The sequence below is a fragment of the Pogoniulus pusillus genome, chromosome 11, assembly GCF_015220805.1.
Source record: "Pogoniulus pusillus isolate bPogPus1 chromosome 11, bPogPus1.pri, whole genome shotgun sequence".
Lineage (NCBI taxonomy): Eukaryota > Metazoa > Chordata > Aves > Piciformes > Lybiidae > Pogoniulus > Pogoniulus pusillus.
In genome coordinates this window covers 30,390,440-30,404,957 of record NC_087274.1, presented here as the reverse complement: position 1 = coordinate 30,404,957, position 14,518 = coordinate 30,390,440, and positions in this window count along the sequence as shown.

Here is a 14,518-nt window from a genome sequence, read left to right as displayed (position 1 = left end):
AAGGCCTTTAAGATCATCAAGTCCAGCTGTTAACCCAGCACTGCCACCCCCCACCTGGCTACAGCCTCACTTCAGGTAGTTGTAGACAGCAATGAGCTCTGCCCTGAGCCTCCTCTTCTGCAGGCTGCACACCCCCAGCTCCCTCAGCCTCTCCTCAGAGGCTTTGTGCTCCAGGCCCCTCACCAACTTTGTTGCCCTTCTCTGGTCAACTTCCAGCACCTCAACAGCTCTCTTGAATTGAGTGGCCCAGAACTGGCTCACAGAATTACAATAACATTTAGGTTGGCAAAGCTCCTCAGGATCACCAAGTCCAACCAAGAACCCTACTCTACAAGGCTCACCCTAAACCATATCCTCATGCACCACATCCAAACGAACTTTTAAACACATCCAGGCTTGGTGACTCCACCACCTCCCTGGGCAGCTCATTCATACAGCTGACCACTGTTGCTGGGAAAACATTTTTCCTGATGTCCAGTCTAAACTTACTCAGTCACAGCTTGAGGCCATCCCCTCTTGTTCTGTTGCTATTTACCTGTGAGAAGAGATCAGCACCAACCTCCTTTCAGGTGGCTGTAGAGAGTGATGAGGTCTCCCCTCTGCCTTCTCTTTTTCATGCTAACCAGCCCCAGTTCCCTCAGTTACTCCTCATCAGATTTGTTCTCTAGGCTCTTCCCTGGCCTCACTTTCCTCCTCTGCACTCCCTTCTGCAGCAGTCAGAAGCTCCCTCAGTTGCTCCTCATCAGTTTATTCTCTAGGCTCTTCCCTGGCCTCACTTTCCTCCTCTGCACTCCCTTCTGCAGCAATCAGAAGCTCCCTCAGTCACTCCTCATCAGATTTATCCTCTAGGCTCTTCCCTGGCCTCACTGTCCTCCTCTGCACTCCCTTCTGCAGCAATCAAAGTTGGCTAAGAGCAGCCCAGACATCCTTCTCCTCCTACTCAAAAAGCTGAAGATGGATTGCATCACATTGAAGAATTTGCATGAAATGAAAGCTGAGGGCATTTAAGTGAGATGGAAAGGAGCTCAGGAACATCTCTGCCAAAGCTCTTGCTTCATGTGTCATCACTTTCACTGCTACTCACCAAGTGAAAGACTTCCAAACTCCCCAAGCCAGCTTTACAACTAGAGCTTTCCAGCAATGACACACTGAAATATCTTTAACCAAGCCAAAAGTGCCCAAACCTGCCAACCTTATCCCACACTACTGAATAAATCTCTATTATATTCTCATTTCCTTCTTCCTAAAAGGACACAATATGTTCTCTACAGCCTTCTGCCAGGAAGAAAGTGTGTTCTGAGCTTTCCATGTGGCTGTTTTGAACTCAGATTTCAGAACTTGCTCCTTTGTTTTAGCTCTTGCCTTATTTTTTTTTGTCCCCTGCAAAAAATAACCCAACAGTTCTCAGCCCTAACTTTCTTAATGTATTGGTAGCACATCTTGCTTTAATTTACTACTGGTCTGATTTTTGGCAAACAGTACAGGAGAAGTTGCCTACCACGATGCAAAATAAGTTTTGAGAGCAGATGCAGGATTTAGAATGGTAATTGGGTTGGCCAGAGATGAGTCACAACTGATGAAATGCAAGCAATAAAAATTCTATGCTCTCTTGTTTGGCTGAAGCCAAATTCTCTTTCTTCAGGCCAGAGGGACTCAATAATTGTGCCTTGTACCTTCTATTTTTGTGCCTTTTGGCTTGGATGGCAACACTCTGTGCTGGGTTAGGGACTGGCTGGAGGGCCAGACCCAGAGAGTGGTGGTGAATGGTGCCACATCCAGCTGGCAGCTGTCACTAGTGGTGTCCCTCAGGGATCAGTGCTGGGCCCCATCCTCTTTAACATCTTCATAGATGATCTGGATGAGGGCATGGAGTCAGTCATCAGCAAGTTTGCAGATGACACCAAGCTGGGGGCAGATGTGACTGGGTTGGAGGGCAGAAGGGCTCTGCAGCAGGACCTTGACCGCCTGGACAGATGGGCAGAGTCCAAGGGGATGGGGTTCAATAGCTCCAAGTGCAGGGTGCTGCACTTTGGCCACAACAACCCCATGCAGAGATACAGGCTGGGGTGGGAGTGGCTGGAGAGCAGCCAGACAGAGAGGGATCTGGGGGTGCTGATTGATACCCACCTGAACATGAGCCAGCAGTGTGCCCAGGTGGCCAAGAGAGCCAGTGGCATCCTGGCCTGCATCAGGAATGGTGTGGCCAGCAGGAGCAGGGAGGTCATTCTGCCCCTGGACTCTGCACTGCTTAGACCACCCCTTGAGTGCTGTGTTCAGTTCTGGGCCCCCCAGTTTAGGAGGGACATTGAGATGCTTGAGCGTGTCCAGAGAAGGGCGACGAGGCTGGGGAGAGGCCTTGAGCACAGCCCTACGAGGAGAGGCTGAGGGAGCTGGGATTGGTTAGCCTGGAGAAGAGGAGGCTCAGGGGAGACCTCATTGCTGTCTACAACTACCTGAGGGGAGGTTGTGGCCAGGAGGAGGTTGCTCTCTTCTCTCAGGTGGCCAGCACCAGAACAAGAGGACACAGCCTCAGGCTGTGCCAGGGGAAATTTAGGCTGGAGGTGAGGAGAAAGTTCTTCCCTGAGAGAGTCATTGGACACTGGAATGGGCTGCCCGGGGAGGTGGTGGAGTCGCCGTCCCTGGAGCTGTACAAGGCAGGACTGGACGTGGCACTTGGTGCCATGGTCTGGCCTTGAGCTCTGTGGTAAAGGGTTGGACTTGATGATCTGTGAGGTCTCTTCCAATCCTGATGATACTGTGATACTGTTATTTGTTTAGTACAATGGGATTGTGCATCATGCTGAAAGGAAAGCACAGCTATTATGAGCTTGCTCTAAAAACATAGCTATTTTTAGTGGTGAACTCAGAATTATTATTGTTATTATTCTTCAAGTCATAGTCAATTCACTCCTTAAGTTTACTGCACTAATATCACCTGCAAGGTTAATGGAAACCTGTAATGAGGTAGTGAACATGACCCTTCTGATATCAATCAGCCCTCACAGGGGATATTATGAGAAATATGATCTGGGCTCCTCAATTCAAGAGAGATGTTGAGGTGCTGGAAGATGTCCAGAGAAGGGCAATGAAGCTGCTGAGGGACCTGGAGCACAGCCCTGTGAGGAGAGGCTGAGGGAGCTGGGGGTGTGCAGCCTGCAGCAGAGGAGGCTCAGGGCAGAGCTCATTGCTGTCTGCAGCTCCCTGAAGGGAGGCTGTAGCCAGGTGGAGGTTGGAACAAAATTCCTTGCTGGGAGGGTGCTGGAGGCCAAGAGCAGGCTGCCCAGAAAGGTTGTGGAATCTCCTTCTCTGCAGAGATTCCAACCCCATCTGGACATTGTGGTCTTGGGTAAACTGCTGTGGGTGACTCTGCTTCAGCAGAAGGGTTGGACTGGCTGATCTCCAGAGGGCCCTTCTAGCCCACAGCTTTCTGTGATTCTGTGACCCTGTACTGGAGCACAGCCCTGTGGGGAGAGGCTGAGGGAGCTGGGGGTGTGCAGCCTGCAGAAGAGGAGGCTTAGGGCAGAGCTCATTGCTGTCTGCAGCTCCCTGAAGGGAGGCTGTAGCCAGGTGGGGTTAGGCTCTTCTCTCAGACAACCAGCAACAGAAAGAGGGAACACAGTCTCAAGTTGACAGGGGAGGTATAGACTGGCTGTTAGGAAGAAGTTGTTGCTAGAGAGAGTGATTGGCATTGGAATGGGCTGCCCAGGGAGGTGGTGGAGTGGCTGTGCCTGGAGGTGTTGAAGCAAAGCCTGGCTGAGGCACTTAGTGCTGTGGTCTGGTTGGTTGGCCAGGGCTGGGTGCTAGGTTGGACTGGATGAGCTTGGAGGTCTCTTCCAACGTGCTTGAGTCTGTGATTCTATGATTCTATGATTCCCCTCCTACCATGGGTGCAGCTGTTTGAGGCTCAGCTGTAGCTGGTTCTAAAACCAAGAGTGGTCCAACATCAGGTTAAAGTGGCACCAGGAGCTCTGTGAATTTTCAGCTTAAATTGGGTGTACATATAAATATCAGGCATTCATTTGAAGAGCAGAAAAGATGTATTGGATGTAAATCATTGAATCCACCAGATTGGAAGAGACCTTCAAGATCATCCAGTCCAGCCTAGCACCCAGCCCTGTCTGGTCACAGAATTACAGAATGTTTGAGGTTGGAAGGGACATTTAAAGTCATTTAGAACAATCTCCCTGCAGTCAACATAGACGTCTGCAACTGTAACATCCTCCTCAGAGCCCCAGACAGCCTGACCTGGAATGGTTCAAGGGATGGGACATCTACAACCTCTCTGGGCAGCCTAGGCTAGCATCTCACCACCCTCAGTGGTGAGATGTTTTCCTCCTATCTTGAATTCCTCTCTTAAAGCCATCACCCCCTGCCCTGTCACAACAGGCCCTGATAAAAAAAGTCTGTCCCAAACTTTCCAATCAACTCTTTTAAGCTCTGATAGGCCACCAGAATATCTCCCTGGAGCCCTCTGTTCTCCAGGCTCAACAATCCCAACTCTCCCAGCCTGGACTCACAGCAGAGGGTTTCCAGCTGTGACATCCTCTGGCCATGCTCTGCTAGGTCCTTTTTTTTGCTGTAGGTTTACATGAGGCACCTTAAAAGAGAAGGCTCAGCAAATTGTCAGTCTCATTGTAATGCCTAGACAGCTCTCAGCACTCTTCCTATAACACCCTGAGCTGTGAACTATTTCCACCATGTTCTCATCTTAATCCTTTGCTCCTTCACCCTCTGATACATACTTTTATTGTGCAAATTTCATGACCAAAGCCTGTAAGATTTAAGCTCTTGACCCTTTTCTATAACAACCAAGACTTCTTTGCTGTGCTGCCTACCTCAGAAACAACAGCTCAGCACAGACTATTTTTTTGTCAGATGTAGAACAAACTTTTCTGATTATTATTTTTGCTAGAGCTCAAAAAGCAGACAACAGAAAGGCAAACAATTTCCAACTGATCACAGCATCAAGAGCAAGTTAAACCCTGCGCTCCTCAAACTCAGTGCACAGCTCCTCCAGTAATGAAAAGGCAACATGATTGTGTGAAAACAGTTTAGGAGATGATTTGCATCAAGCAATTCTGGGCATGTTTATGTAGTTTCCTCCTCCCATCAATCACAGTGGAAAGATCAGATCTTGAGATGCTTAGGAAAGCTTCCTCATGGAAAGTATTTTGCAGAATTACTGGACAGACAATATGAAAATGATTTGGTTTGTGTCTTCCAGGAGATTGCAAGAGCCTTGATTTAGCCTGAATAATATCCAGATCTAAGCCCTAGATCTATGCTTTCTAACCACTTGGAAAGACTCAACCTTGTACTGGTAAATTCTACCTCAGGAGGAAATGAATCATGCCCTGGAAGTGTCCATTTTTCCCCACCCTGTAAGGACAATCTAAATTCAGATGTATGTCCCTGGGGCTGTTCAAGGCAGGATTGGAAGTGGCACTTGGTGCCATGGTCTGGCCTTGAGCTCTGTGGTAAAGGGTTGGACTTGATGATCTGTGAGGTCTCTTCCAACCTTGGTGATACTGTGATACATTACAGGCTTGAAGAGTTAAATGATAAGGACAATCTAAGTTCAGATGCATCCATACCCATTACAGGCTTGAAGAGTTAAATGATAAGGACAATCTAAGGTCAGATGTATCCATATCCATTACAGGCTTGAAGAGTTAAATGATAAGGACAATCTAAGGTCAGATGTATCCATATCCATTACAGGCTTGAAGAGTTAAATGATAAGGACAATCTAAGGTCAGATGTATCCATATCCATTACAGGCTTGAAGAGTTAAATGATAAGGACAATCTAAGTTCAGATGTATCCATACCCATTACAGGCTTGAAGAGTTAAATGATAAGGACAATCTAAGGTCAGATGTATCCATATCCATTACAGGCTTGAGGAGTTAAATGATAAGGACAATCTAAGTTCAGATGTATCCATACACATTACAGGCTTGAAGAGTTAAATGATAAGGACAATCTAAGTTCAGATGTATCCATATCCATTACAGGCTTGAACAGTTAAATGAGATGATTCTCCCCTCACAGGTCAGGAAGTTGCTTCAGCATCACTCATTTAGTAGCCAAAGAAGACAAGCTAGATTAATAAATATTTATTAATCCAATTGCTATTAGTATTAATGCTTTACACAATCATAGAATCAACCAGGTTGGAAGAGACCCCCAAGCTCATCCAGTCCAACCTCGCACCCAGCCCTGGACACTCAACCAGACCACGGCACTAAGTGCCTCAGCCAGGCTTTGCTTCAACACCTCCAGGCACAGTGCCTCCACCACCTCCCTGGGCAGCCCATTCCAATGCCAATCACTCTCTCTGCCAACAACTTCCTCCTAACATCCAGCCTAGACCTCTCCTGGCACAGCCTGAGACTGTGTCCCCTTCTTCTGTTGCTGCCTCATGTTTACATGAAGCTTTCTACACCTCAGCTTCTATCTATTGCTCCTTGTCCTGTCACTGAGCATCACTGAGCAGAACCTGGCACCATCCTCCTGGCACTCACCTTTACATCTTCATAAACATTGATGTGGTCACCCCTCAGGCTTCCCCTCTCCCAGCAGCACAGCCCCAGCTTCCTCAGGCTCTATACTCATGAGACAGATGTTCCATTCCCTTCATCTTTGTGGCTCTGCACTGGACTCTCTCAACCAGCTCCATGTCCTACTCGAGCTGGGGGCCCAGAACTGGACACAGTACTCCAGATGCAGCCTCTCCAGAAGAGAGTAGAGGGGCTCACTTTGCTGACACAAATTAAAAGAGATTAGAGTAATTGGAACAACATTTCTGTATAGCTTGGATGGTGACACAGTGGATGTTATCAAGATAAATGATCTGCTCAGTCTTAGTTCTCCCTGTTCTGCCTACTGATTGCCTTGAGTGGAGAGAAAGCATTAGGAGAGCTCCAAGAGGTAATTGGCAAATTTATCTGGAGTGAAAAATTCACTGGAGTTCAAAGCAGAAATCAACCCCCAGCCCTTCCACCCTTGTTCTGCTTGGTGCTCCTACAAACATCACAGCAGAAGTGAACAGGCATTGATGCTGCCAGCCCAGATGGGAACACTGCAGCTAAGCGCCAGGTTACATTGATTCCCAGTGGGGTTAAGTAAAGTTGAGGGAGTTCAATCTTTTGGCACCAGCACCTTTAAAGGAAAAACAAAAGGCCTTCCCTTCCAGCCAACATCTCCACTCTGCCCATTCCTTTGATTTGCTCAAATAATTGCTACAATTAAGCACACAGACTGGAAAACTGCAGACAAAGAAAAGCCTGTTCCAAGATCTCAGATGTATTTATACAGCATTAAGAGTGACTCATCTCAGCAAAGGAGAAGCAGCAAGACTGAGAAGACAAACCCATTTAAAAGAGAAGTCTAGGGTTCACCTGGTACTTGCAAGCAGCAAGGAGGTTGTTAATGCTTGGCATTTGCTAGGTAAGTAAAGCCTTATCTTGGGAAATAAGGGTAGGGTTTGGTTTTTCTTCTCTGGATCTGAATCATAGAATCATGGAATCAACCAGGTTGGAAGAGACCCCCAAGCTCATCCACTCCAACCTAGCACCCAGCCCTATCCAGTCAACTAGACCATGGCACTAAGTGCCTCATCCAGGCTTTGCTTCAACACTTCCAGGATGCCTCCACCACCTCCCTGGGCAGCCCATTCCAATGCCAATCACTCTCTCTGACAACAACTTCCTCCTCACATCCAGCCTAGACCTGCCCTGGCACAACCTGAGACTGTGTCCCCTTGCTCTATTGCTGCTTGCCTGGCAGAAGAGGCCAACCCCCACAGGGCTCCAATGTCCCTTCTGAAAGGAATTAACAAGTTTGAAGCATTTCTGTGAAGGAAAACCAAAATTGGCAATGTCAAGCAGGCAGAAAACCTGAAACTGGCACAGACTTGGAAACCTTAGCCTGGGGATCATTTTCTCAGGTGGTTTCTGCAGGCAGAGGTTCCATTGCCATGAGTCAGCACAGACTGATTCCTCCTCAAACAAAACTCTCCATTTTGCTTTTACTGAGGGAAAGCTTCATCATTGCTCCAAAGGATAAAAAGTCATCCTTAACAGTGAGTTCAAGGGCAAGAGTCAACTGTCACTATTCTTTCCAACTGCTAGATAATTGCACCAGTGGTGTTACAGGGGGAGAAGTAAAGAAGTTCCTCTGGAAACTATTGACACCATTGACATTCCTAGTAGGGGTCAGGGTGGACACAAGTGGTAGTGTTGGACTGATATCTAGGTCTGATGATACCTAGGACTGTGGATAGTCTTCTTGAAAGACATATCTGAGACCACCTTGCTGGGCAATATTCTGCCTTGCATTTTTAGGGGAGCTCAAGAAGTGTGCCCCTCAAAAGAAGCCAGAGGTACAAAAGCAGCTCTCAAATCTAGAAGACATCATCAAGTAGTGTTTAAGGGCAAGACCTTGAGTTACTAGAGCAGGTGCAGAGAATGACTGGATGAGGCACTTGGTGCCATGGTCTGGTTGACTGGATAGGGCTGGGTGCTAGGTTGGACTGGATGAGCTTGGAGGTCTCTTCCAACCTGCTTGATTCTATGATTCTATGAATAACACCAAAGCTGAAGGGTCTGGAGAACAGGTCTGGGAAGGAGCAGCTGAGAGAACTGGGGTGGTTTAGTCTGGAGAAGGGGAGGCTCACTGCTCTCTACAGCTCCCTGAAAGGAGGTGGCAATGAGGTGGAATTTGGTCTCTTCTCCCTACTAAGAAGTGATAGGACAAGAGCAAATGGCCTGAAACTGTGCTAGGGGAGGTTTAGCTTTGACATCAGGAAAAAATTCTTTCCTGCAGGAGTAGTCAGGGATTGAAACAGGCTGCCCAAGGAGGTGGTGGAATCCCCATTCCTGGAAGTGCTCAAGAAATCTGTGCACATGGCACCTGGGGACATGGTTTAGTGGTCAGTGACGTTGGGTTGATGATCTTAGAGGTCTTTTCCAACCAAACCAATTCCATGATTCTATGCACCAGAGACACAAAATGACAAATTCATGCCACCAGTAGGACTTAAGTCAGAGCTTTAGTTAATTCTGTTCCTTCAGCTGCACTTCTAAATGAACCCAGAGATTCATGTGACCTTCTCTGTCTGCACTAAGTGGCCTACAAGTAGTAGAGAAAGGTCTTTTTGTTAATACAGGCACAGCAGACCTGGCAGAAGAGATCATTTCCTTTTTATCTGGGTCCTGCTGGGACAAAACGAGGCCAGGATGTCTCTGCTTAATATGAAACCTGATTCTTTTTTTGATATAAAAAAGGATCTATATTAAGACATTCAGAGGTCTAAAACTCAGGAGGTAATTGTGGACACACAGAACAAAACCACGTTCCTCTCAAAGTGAGCCTACTGGTCTGGTCCTCTCCCTGTCCCTGCATCCATCACTTCTCCAGTTAGCAGCAAGGAAACTTGATACGAGCTTGGAAAATACTGTGGAGAGAGACAGACTGGAGAACCAGATGAGATTCAACAAGGACAAGTGCAGAGTCCTGCATCTGGGGATGCAGGACTGGCTGGGAGGTGATCTGCTGGAGAGCAGCCCTGTGGAGAGGGCCCTGGGGGTGCTGGTGGCTAACAAGTTCCCCATGGCACAGCAATGTGCCCTGCTGGCCAAGAAGGCCAATGGGAGCCTGGGGTGGATTAGGAGGAGTGTGTCCAGCAGAGCAAGGGAGGTTCTCCTCCCCCTCTGCTCTGCCCTGCTGAGACCTCATCTTGAATGCTGTGTTCAGTTTTGGGCTCCCCAGTTGCAGAGGGACAGGGATCTGCTGGAGAGAGTCCAGTGGAGGGCTATGAGGATGATGAGGGGACTGGAGGGCATGGCTCATGAGGAGAGGCTGAGGGCCCTGGGGCTGCTTAGTCTGCAGAAGAGAAGACTGAGAGGGGATTGGATAAATGTTTCTAAGTATCTGAGGGCTGCCAGGAGGGGGGGACAGGCTCTGCTCACTGCTGCCTGGGATAGGACAAGCAGCAATGGGTGTAAGCTGCAGCACAGGAGGTTCTGCCTCAACACAAGGGGGAACTTCTTTCCTGGAAGGGTCCCAGAGCCCTGGCACAGGCTGCCCAGAGAGGTTGTGGAGTCTCCTTGTGTGGAGCCTTTCCAGGCCTGTCTGGATGTGTTCCTGTGTGCTCTGTGTTAGATAGGATTGTCCTGCTCTGGCAGGGGGGTTGGACTCTGATCTCCCTGGCTCCCTTCTAACCCTTAACATCCTGTTATCAGCTGCTTATTTGCTAACATTCTGCCCCGAAGGCACCAAAATGATGGCAGAAACAACTGATTTTTTTCTGACAGAAACAAAGTCTAAGTCAAAACATAGCAGTAGAGCAGGCAAATGCAAAGAGTGGGGACAGAATTGAAAGCTAAAGGTTACTTACTCCAGGCTATTCATGTTCTAAATGGTAATCAGCACCACGAATAAATTGTTTAATGGCTCCTTATATCTTATTGTTGTAAGAACAGAGGCACAAACATAACAGAGCAGCTTTGCTCTTAGAACTCTGTGTTTAGGTAAGAGTCTGACCCTGAAGTTAAAGGTTTCTAAAACTAAGAACTGTCTTTTTCCACCAAACTCAACTATTAGAGAGGGAAACTTGGATGGCTGTATGAGGCTTGAACAAATAATTGTCTGTTTGTTTCCTTGGTGGAAAGGAAATAGCAATGGTCCAGACTTGGAAACAGGGTGGCTCCTTGTAAAAGAGGAACCTGAGCTCCACAGTGTTCTTCAGACCTCTTCGTTCTGTTCCCAAATCAGAATCACAGAATGTCAGGGGTTGGAAGGGACCTCCAAAGCTCATCCAACTCCAATCCCCCTGCCAGAGCAGGAGCACCTAGAGCAGATCACACAGGAACACATTCAGGCAGCTTTTGAATGTCTCCAGAGAGGAAGACTCCACCACCCCCCTGGGCAGCCTGTTCCAGGGTTCTGTCACCCTCACAGGGAAAAAAAATCCTCCTTGTGTTTACATGACACCTCCTATGCCTCAGCTTCCACCACTGCCCCTTGTCCTGTCATTGGACATCACTGAGCAGAGCCTGGTTGCATCCTCTTGGCACTCACTTTTATATCTTTATAAACATGAATAAGATCACCTCTCACTCTCCTCCTCTCCAAGCAACACAGCCCCAGCCCCCTCAGACTCTCATTGTAGCAGAGCTGTTCCATTCCCTTCAGCATCTTTGTGGCTCTGCACTGGACTCTCTGAAGCAGTTCTAGGTCTCTCTTGAACTGCAGGGCCCAGAACTGGACACAGTACTCCAGATGCAGCCTCACCAGGGCAGAGGAGAGGAGCAGGAGAACCTCTCTTGACCTACTACCCACAGCCATTCTAATATAGCCCCAGAATGGCATTGCCCCTCCTGGCCATGAGTGCACACTGCTGGCTCATGGTCAACCTTCCATCCACTAGGACCCCTAAATCCTTTTCCCCTTCCCTGCCTTCCAGCAGATCAGTCCCCAACCTATACTGTTCCCTGGGGCTGTTGTTTCCCAAGTGCCAGACTCTACACTTGCCACTCAGTTTCTCCCTGCCCAAGTCTCTCTGAATGGCAGCACAGCCTTCTGGTGAGGCAGCCACTCCACCCAGTGTGGTGCCATCAGCAAACTTGCTGCCAATGCCCTCTGTGCCCTCATCCAGGTCATTGATGAATATATTGACCAGAACTGGTCCCAGTACTGATCCCTGCAGGACCCCACTAGTTACAGGCTTCCAACTAGACTCCACCCCATGTTGGCAAGACCTGAATCACCTGCAAAAGACACATATTGGTGGAGCTTCTCAAGACCTCTCAATCAACTGTTAATGATTTTAAGTGAATATAGCTGAACTTAAAGATCTTAAAGGCCTTTTCCAACCAAAATGGTTCTATGACTCTGAGAAATGGCCTCAAGTTGCACCAGGGAAGGTTTAGGTTGAGCATTACAAAATATCTCATCACCAAAACAGTTATCAGGTGGTGGAACACCAAGGCACTGGTGGTGTCATCACCCACATGTGTTTTAAAGGCATTTGGATGAGTAGCTCAGGGACATGTTTCAACTGTTGTGTACAGGGAGATGTCAGTTAAGGATTGGAATCAATGACCAAGGCCTTTTCCAGGCAGATGATTCTGTTCAAGTGGGTAAAAACACACCAGGACAGGTGGAACAGAGTGTGTTCAGGCACAGAATCACAGAAACAACCAGGTTGGAAGAGACCTCCAAGATCATCCAGTCCAACCTAGCACCCAGCCCTAGCCAGTCAACCAGACCATGGCACTAAGTGCCTCAGGCAGTCTTTGCTTGACCACCTCCAGGGATGGTGACTCCACCACCTCCCTGGGCAGCCCATTCCAATGCCAATCACTCTCTCTGCCAATAACTTCCTCCTCACATCCAGCCTAGACCTCCCCTGGCACAACTTGACACTGTGTCCCCTTGTTCTATTGCTGCTTGCCTGGCAGAAGAGGCCACCCCCCACCTGGCTACAATGTCCCTTCAAGTAGTTGTAGACATCACTCTCTTCAGATCCAACTTCATAACACCCTCCTCCTTGACCCCCATCATAATTTGATAGAGAACTTCAAGCCTTCCTCTTTTCAGCTGCCCAACAGCTGAAGCATCCCCACAGAGGCACTGAGCACCATCTTTACCCTTCTGCACTAGTATCAGGAGTGAGTGCCTCTGCCCTCATCTCAGCCTCCACCTCTGTCTCTCCTCAGTTCATCTCACGTTGCACATCAAGTCTGTCAGCATTGCTGCCCAGTAAGGTATAATCCAGGAGCAGAGAGCAAGACAATGCTGCAGGCATTAGAGACAACCACACATTTGGGGCTGGAAGACAACAGGAAACCAATTGTTCTTCACAGCCCAGCCTGAATAACAGCAGATAATTAGCAGGTCAGTCTCTTAGCAAAAAGCAGATAAACAACCTGTGCTGTCCACACATCTCTTTTTTTAGGTCTTCCTTGTGATGAAAGTGGAGGCTTAAGCTTTATGGAGGGAAGCAGAGATGGAAATCTACATTGGTAACAAAGAATCCTGAATTAACACCAGAGAGATGCTCTTAGCTTTGAGAAGCACATTGCCACGACTAAAATCATAGAATCATAGAATCCACCAGGTTGGAAGAGACCTCCAAGATCATCCAGGCCAACCTAGCACCCAGCCCTGGCCAATCAACCAGACCATGGCACTAAGTGCCTCATCCAGTCTTTGCTTGACCACCTCCAGGGATGGTGACTCCACCACCTCCCTGGGCAGCCCATTCCAATGCCAATCACTCTCTCTGCCAACAACTTCCTCCTATCACAACTTGAGACTGTGTCCCCTTGTTCTATTGCTGGTTGCCTGGTAGAGGAGGTCAACCCCACCTGGCTACAATGCCCCTTCAGGTAGTTGTAGACAGCAATGAGGTCACCCCTGAGCCTCCTCTTCTCCAGGCTAAACAACCCCATCTCCCTCAGCCTCTCCTCATAGGGTTCTATGATTCTATGAATAGCACAAGGGGAACAGTTTTAAACTAGAGCAAGGTAGGGTTAGATTGGGTGTTAGGAAAAAGTTCTTTACTGTGAGGGTGGTGGTTGCCCAGAGAAGTTGTGGATACCTCCACTGATTGACAAGGCCTTCAAGGAGCCTGCTCCAGCACATAGCAGTGCTGGACCCTGGGGTCACAGTCCCCTTCAGGCACACCCATCTGCCCATTATGAGGTCTTCCATAGGCTGCAGGTGGGTGTCTGCTCCATCAGTAACCTCCATGGGGGACAGTACCTCACCGTGGTTTTCACCAGGGTCTGTGGGGAAATCTCTGCTCCAGCTCCTGAAGCACCTCTTTCCCTCTCCTTCTTCACTAGCCATGGTGTCTGAAGAGTTGTTGCTCTACATATTCCCACTCCTCTCTGGCTGCTTTTGCTGTGGCACAGCAAGTTTCCCCTCTTAAACAGTCACCACAGAGATGCTAACTCTGTGCTCTGATGGGCTTAGCCTTGGCCAGCAGTAGAGCCAGCAGAAACTGTCTCTGCCTTACACAGGGGAAGCTTCTTAGTAGCATCTTACAGAATCTCATCCTGTATCCCCACCCCTGCCTAAATCTTGCCATGCAAACCCAATGCACTACTTAAATCATTCACCTCATTCATTTGGCATCTTCAGGTTGAGATTGAATTAGGATAAAAGGTCATTGAGAGTAATTGGTTCTCACTGTGTTTGTGTCCCTTCCTGCACACCTCTGTTTAAAGCCTAATGCTGCTCAATCAATATCACTGAATGAAAGACTGAGTAATTACTTCTACCCCTACTCTTAAGTTAATCTCAGCTATAAACTGAGTTCTTTGGGCTAAAGATGGAACAAAATATGCCTGTGTTGCCTCCCAACTACTCAGGGTACTTTCTGCTGAGCATAAAGATAATCATTTGTGCCTCAGAACTGTGTGTCTCCAAGATGAGTTGGACCACAAGTGGAATTTCCCTTGGTACCAAACCAGGAAAACATATTTTTAGATCTCTAATTTGTTCCA